The sequence below is a fragment of the Puma concolor genome, chromosome D4 (assembly GCF_028749965.1).
Source record: "Puma concolor isolate L17-30 chromosome D4, mPumCon1.1.hap2, whole genome shotgun sequence".
In the NCBI taxonomy this organism is placed as follows: Eukaryota; Metazoa; Chordata; class Mammalia; order Carnivora; family Felidae; genus Puma; species Puma concolor.
The window spans coordinates 55878001-55885657 of NC_141679.1; the positions used below are offsets into that span (position 1 = coordinate 55878001).

The following is a 7657-nucleotide window of genomic DNA, read 5'->3' on the forward strand; positions in this document are numbered from 1 at the left end:
CACACACACACACACACACACACACACACGTATACACATACACACATACTTCCTGAAACTCTTTCCTTTATTTTCAAAATTTTTCAAAACATACTTCCTGTGAATCCTCCAACTTCTTTTCAACTACTTTCTCTCTCTGCCAAATAGTTTTCCTCTGTCTGTCCTTTAAATACACCAAAAGGTTTGCATGCTTGGCTTTTTTCTATTTAAGGTTTGTATCTTCTTGATAAGTAGGCTCAGATTCTACTTTTGCTTTAAGAACTATCTCTACACTAACAACTTCCAAATCCATATCTCCAAACCTGCATGAGCTTTCTTCACCAATACTAGATCAGTACTTCTTGTATTAACTTCAAATATAACATCTAAAATGCAATTTTCAGGGCGCCTGGGTGGCTCAGTCGGTTAAGGGTCCGACTTCAGCTCAGGTCATGGTCTCACGGTCCATGAGTTCGAGCCCCACATTGGGCTCTGTGCTGACAGCTCAGAGCCTGGAGCTTGTTTCCGATTCTGTGTCTCCCTCTCTCTCTGGCCCTCTCCCGTTCACGCTCTGTCTCTGTCTCCAAAATACATAAACGTTAAAAAAAAAATTTTTTGGGGGGGCGCCTGGGTGGCTCAGTCGGTTAAGCGTCCGACTTCAGCTCAGGTCATGGTCTCACGGTCCGTGAGTTCGAGCCCCACGTTGGGCTCTGGGCTGATGGCTCGGAGCCTGGAGCTTCCAATTCTGTGTTTCCCTCTCTCTCTGCCCCTCCCCCGTTCATGCTCTGTCTCTCTCTGTCTCAAAAATAAATAAACGTTAAAAAAATTTTTTTAAATAAATAAAATTTTTTTAAATAAAATGCAATTTTCCTTTCTGACTCCATCTCACCTACTTTTCCCATATTTATTCACCCATTCATTCAACACATAGTTACCAAGTGCCAGCCATTATTGATGACACATTCTTCCAAGGTGGACACTTGGGAACCAACATTCATTCTTCTTAGCCCTTCTTCTGCTCGGGTAAACTGTGAATCGTAACTCAGAGAGGTCTCTTAGATTCAGCCCATTTCTTCATCCCTACTAACATTTTAGCCCCAGTCATCATAATCTCTCACCAGGATGCCTGCTGCTGCAACTTCCCATACATTTTTCCCTGCCAGTGAAGTCAGTCTGTTTTCCACACAATTGGCAGAATTATCTTCCTAAAAATAAATCAGGTCATGTCACTCCCTTTTCTGAAAAGCTTTCACAGCACATAGTGGTGGTAGGGTCTTTGAACCAACTGCATTGGAATCAGCTGGGGAGCTCATTAAGCTGTCACTTCCTGAGCCCCAGACGAACTGCATCCATCTCCTTAGAGAGAAGGCCTAGGAATCCCCATTTTTAACAAGTTCCCAGGTGATTCTTGTTTCTACTAAAGGTAGAGGAGACCTACTGGCCTGCAGGAGAGAACCCAAACTCCTTAGGCAGAAATACAAGGTACTTCACCCTCTGGGCCCAAATGGTCTCAGTTCCCTCCACTCAATACCGTGCATCCTACACATCTCTCCTATCTAGACACCTCAGGCCCTCCCATACCTCCACACCATTCTCTATACACAACTCCTCTGCCTCCTTCTTCACCTAGCAAAACCCTGGTCTACCTTCTCCAGTGAATCCTTCCCTAGCCACCAACTCTTTCTCCATTAGTATTGTCTCTTCCTCCTTTGTTCTTCTTTCTTCATACCTTCATTGTGGCCAGGCACTAGCCCCACTGAAACATAATTTACCTGTTCATGTGGTGGCCTCCCAAATAGACTGTGACCTAATGGTATTATCCGGCAAGTTAAAAAATCTTCATAAATGTCTAATGGGTTAATTAATTACTTGATTCACTGGGTCAACCAATTTATTTATCTAGTATTCATTTTGGGTCTATAAGAAAAAACTAAAATTCTTGTACAATAAGGAAAAACAACCATTGCCATGCAAGCCAGGCCTGCCTCTGGAATTTACAGGTTCTAACCTTATAACAAGTTAGATCATCAAGAAACTCCCTGTTTTAGCTGCACACACTCCTCATAGAATTATAATTTCATGTAATGCTCTATTGTAATGATTAATTTTATGTGTCAACTTACCTGGGCCATGGGGTACCCAGACTTTTGGACAAATATCATTTTTGGTATATCTTAGTGTTTCTGGATGAGATTAACATTTGAATTAGAAGACTGAGTAAAGTAGATTGCCCTCCTCGGGGTGGGTGGGTCTCACTCAATCTACTGAAGAACAGAGTAGAACAAGAAGACTGAATAAGAGGAAACTCCTCTTTATACCATCAGCTTCCCTGGTTCTCAGGCCTTTAGACTCAAACGGGAACTACATACATATTGGTTCTCCTGGGTCTCCAGCTTGCCAAATTGCAGATTTTGGGACCCCTCAGCCTCCATAATCACTTGACCCAATTCCTTGTAATAAATCTTATTTGTTGATTTCTTTAAATACACATCCTATTCTGTTTCTCTGGAGAACCATGGCCAATATAGTCACAAAGTGGCCATTTGAAAACTATTTCTATATCAATCCCCATTGAAAACCTTGTCTATTAATTTAAATGCTCCATTGAAATAGTAATAGATACAACTTGAGTGTGCTGCTGATGCCCAAATGTATATCACATCCCTGAGTTCCATACTTACGGATTCAAGTGTCCACTTTACATCTCAACTGAATTATCTCATAAGTAACTCAATTTGACCATGTCCAAAATAAAACTCCTGATCTTGCTCTCCAAACCAGCTTATGCCCAGTCTTTGCTATCTTAAAAGATGGATCATCATTCATCCATTTGTTCAAACCAAAAACCTAGAACAATCTCAATTCTCTCTTGTTCTCTTCATGCAGCTAATCAGCAAGTCATATTGATTCTGCTTCAGTCCAAACACTTAATCCCACCTCCACCAACTTCATCCTGGACCAAGTCAGCATTTTCTGTCACTCAGACTTTTGCAATAGTCCCAATAGGGACTCCAGTAGAAGACCCAATTGTTCTCCCTGCTTCCACTTTTGCCTCCTGCGGGCTGTTTTCCGTATAATAGCTAGTGGGAATCAGAATTAGACACTACAAAAGATAACAAAACTTTGCCCCTTCAAAATTTCCAAAAGCTCCCCAATCACACTTGGGGAAAACAATCCAAATCTCTACAAAGCCAAACATGGCTACCTTCTCTAGCTTCATCTCCTACCAGTCCCCTGCCACTCACACAACTGCTATATCCCTCTCCAAGTTTCCTCCAGTCTTACTGGTTGATTCTCAAATATATAAAGTTTTTTCCTATCCCCGGTCCTTGGACCTTGCTGTTTCCTTACCTGAAATGCTCTTTGCATGGCTCTTCTTATCATTCATGGTAAGTGCTCATATGTCACCTTCCCAGAGAGACCTTCCCCCTGCCTCCCCAGCACTCTCTATCCCATTAATCCACTTTGCCTTCAGAGCACTCATCACTATCTAATGAGTTCTTGACTCTCTCTCTTCACTAAAAACCTCATGAAGAGAGAGAATTTGTTTTTCTTATACACTTCATATCCATGGTGTCTGGAACACAGCACTTGCACAGTAAGTAACCGAATGGACAGATTCTTCTAGTATGTAATACCTAAAAAAATTCAATGTTTGCAAACTGATATGTATCCTATGATGAGACATGGAAATTATATAATTCATCATGTTTCTCTTTTTTCTTAACTTCTAGGAAGCCCAATTCCAAATTTTGTATTTAAGCCCAATAATTTACCTTAAGTTGGGTTTCCTTTTCAATGATCTATTACATGTTCTTGATCTTTTATCATTACTGTAACATTCTTTTACATAACCACCTTTTATTATAAACCACCTTAATTCCTTCGTAAAGGCAGACTATAACAACTAATGCATACTTACTCATTTATTGATGCATGGATATTAAAATTGTTTCCCTAACATGACTAAGCTTCTTGAAAGCAAGCCTATATACAATAGCCCTTTATATGACCTCAAGCACATATCAAAGGGCAGGACTTATATTTGCTCAGTAACATTCTTAACGTAATGATTTCTTTATTGATTGATCAAAAGTAAAACCACATTTTGTCTACAAGTGAATAAACTAAGGTATAGAGAAAATTGTCATCTCCCTTTCAAAAAGTGGAAGGATTTGTTAGAAGTAAGAAAGCAAGAGTTATCTACATAAAAAAGAGAAACTGATTTGGTGAGCTGGACACGGAGAACCCACAGGCAGAGCTAAGCCTGACATAAAACTTAGTGGGAGAAAATCTAGAAGGGATGAAATGTTGTCCAAGAAAATTCTCCTGGAAAAACTGGTAGAGAGAAAGTGACTCAAGAAGAAAATAATTTTAGGATGTCTGAGGAGGCCTAGAAGAAAGGTTAAGGTATGGATTTAAATCTTGCTGGAGAAATAATGAAGAACCCTTGGCAAGGTGGATGGGATTGAGGGGAGGTGGGATAAACTTGGGATTAAAGGGATGGGTGCAATAGATGACTTTGTCATTAACAATGACTGAGGACTGGAGGTGGGGATGCTAAAAACATCCCTTCCATCTGCCTGTGGGCCCCAGACTGAGGGGAGAGACACAAGACAGGGGAAAAGACAGGGAGAGCTAAGTTCTGATAGAAACCTGGCAGGACTGCCCTTCTCTGTTAGTTCCTGACACTCAGCCTAATGTCCAGCAGACATGTTAAAGACCAGCACTAACTGTGAAGGCCAGGGGCAGGAGTAGATGCTGGCATGGTGGATATAGCGGTTGTCTCCAGGGGCATCTTTCAGCTGGCTGGGTACTTCACAAAACTCTTTGGCAGTGGCTACAGTACTAGACAAGTGCAAGGTTTTGGATTTCTGTAGGTATTTCCCCATCCCCACATGCCCCTTGATTCCACAATTTGCCTCCCTCACACCAAGAGAGGGCCTTGAGATCCTCCTAATTAAACAAAATGGACAAGCACAATCGAAGGAACACAGTAGACATCCCACATCCACAGCCTGTTTCAGCACCCAGAGCCTTCTAATGGACACTTTACTCAGACATTAATGTCTATATAGGAGCCCAGAAATAGCAAGGACAAAATGTGAAGTTTCCCCTGAAAATTCTGCCAAATGACTGCATGTTAGTCAGAGTGACTCATATAATATGTTAGGGTCTTTGTAGGGGTTTTTTATGCTGAGTACAGTTTTCCATCGCTGAGACATTTACCTACTCTAGAGCAGGGAATAGATAGATGGTAGAGCCAGTTTTTCAACATGCAGGGGAGAGCACTTTTGCTCAAATGACTTTTGCCCTATTTGGGGCCAGACCTAGAACCACTGACATGTCATTTAAAACCCCTCATAAGCATTCTTTAAGAGACACATTATTAACCCTACCAAGAAATCAGGCTACACTGATGCAAGACCTAAGAGGTCATTCATAAATCTAATTGGTATAGGCAAACCAAATGGAATACATTCATGGTAAATCTTGAAAAAAATGGTCCACTAACAGCTTCCATTACCTTCCATATGGCACGGCCATATGCACGGATGGAGGATCCCCTCCATCCTCGACGCACATGCTCATTCTATACTTACCACACATACATACATTACATTTCATACTCACTATCTTCCAAGCACCATGTTTACAGCATCATCTCATAAAAGCCTCCCAACAACCCTGTGAGGCAAATACCACTATTACCCCATTTCACAGATGAGGTATCTCATCAAGGTTAAGCCCTCACCTGGTTGGTAGAGCCAGCATTCAGATCCAAGTGTTCGGACTCAGGAGTTCCCATTCTCAGTCTCTAGGCTATGCTGTCTCCCATCGGATGGCATAGGGCCATTAGTAGAAATGCCAACACGCAACTGCCTCTGAAGAGAAAGAAATGTTCCAACTGACCAGGATGGATTATGTGTCAGAGGCAGAGGAGATGGGTCATCTTGAAGCTCTGAGTATACTAACTCTGTATACAAGTGGTTTTGTTTGCTAAATTAAATCATATTGTCAGCTAAACTTACAGTAATGCAGCACTTTCACTTTCTTCTAGTTTATAATATTTGAAGTTTCCTCCTAAAAAACAAACACTTAAGCTTAAGAAAACACCTTCTAAATGATTTCTGAAGAGACGAAACAATTGTAAAGATTTTGCTAACTGATCCCAATGCAGAGAGACTCTTAAACCAAAAACACTTTTTAATATTTTTTTATTTATTTTTGAGAGAGAGAGAGCCCATGAGCAGGGAGGGGAGGGGGCAGAGAGAGAGGAAGACAGAGAATTCAAAGCAGGGACCATGCTGTCAGCACAAAGCCTGATGTGGAACTCAAACCCACAAACTGTGAGATCATGACCTGGGCCGAAGTTGGATACTCAACCAATGGAGCCACCCAGATGCCCCTTAAACCAAAAAGTTTAAGCTCTGGGTCTCAAATCCCTGCAGAACACCACACACAGACACACACAGACATGCACACATACACACCCCACATATTCATCACACAAACATAAAATGCACATACTACACAAACAACACACACCACAAGCAAACACACCACACACATACCACACACTCCACTCACACACCACAGCACACATTTATTCGTCACAAAAAATATACCATAAATAGCACACATACACCAAACACATGTACATAACACATATATGCCCAACACACAAACCACACACCCATCATATATACACACATATACCACACACACAACACACACCCAGCATGTACACACGGCACACATACACGCTAACAGTAGAGTTGCACCTGCTGCCTATGCTTGTGATACTTAATTGTGGTGTGATATTTATGATGGAATTCATTTTCAATTTGAAGAGTACAGCTCCATAGGGGCAATTGTTTAAACTTGAGAATAAATTAAATGACAATTTGAGTTAATTTTTATAGTCAAAAATGCAGTTTATATTAGCAAAAAAAAAAAAAGTATGAGGCTTCAAAAATCATACTCTTAAGCCTACTGAATCACTGTAATTTTAAAATCTTGAATCTGCTATTAGTGGGGGGAAGAAAATCTATTTTGCAATCTGGCACATTCTTATGATGAGTTTCTTACTGTGACTCATGCCATAGATGCCTTGTGCAAATGTATAAGAAAATAACCAGACTGGTATGTGAGGAGAATTTCAATGAGGAGAGAAAAGCTGTTTGGGTGCATCAAACCCTTCCCAACCTTCCCAGCCTTGGGGCTACTAAGGCTGCACACATCATGCCAAAAAAAAAAAAAAAAGTATTCTCACAGAGTGGGGAAGAACTTCATAGGACACCAGTAGGGAAAAAAAGGGGGAAGAATTTTTAAACTTGCCCTATGTCCACTGACAACCACTCTTAAATCTAATAGCGTATATTCTAGCTCTTTTCTTCTCCTAATTCAAAATCTTTTAGCTAAATAGAGCCCGTCAACTGCCTTCAAGCTTAGAGCTAGGGAGAGTGAATGGAGGTGAAGCAAAAGAAGGAAGTTGAGGAAGTTAATGGGAGATTAGGCTTAGTGGCTTCCTCCATGAGTGGGCTTCTCAAGAGGGAGAAAAGAAAGGTTGAAGCACACAGGGCTGAGGAAAGTGCAAGATGCACATAACTCAGAAGTTCTTGCCTAATTCTTGACATAGTATGTGCCAAAGAAGTTTATTAAATCCATGATGTAC

The 7657-nt window shown here is 41.0% G+C and overlaps 1 long non-coding RNA gene across 4 annotated transcripts in view; it reads right to left on the bottom strand.

The window, feature by feature from the left end:
• Positions 1 to 7239, bottom strand: part of LOC147574882 (uncharacterized) — a 263957-nt gene extending 256718 nt beyond the window's left edge. For all 4 annotated transcript variants that reach the window (XR_015242792.1, XR_015242793.1, XR_015242790.1 and 1 more), the window contains exon 1: positions 5735 to 7239. This is a non-coding gene — a long non-coding RNA (uncharacterized LOC147574882). The remainder of the gene's footprint in view (positions 1 to 5734) is intronic.
• Between the last annotated feature and the right edge of the window lie 418 nt (positions 7240 to 7657).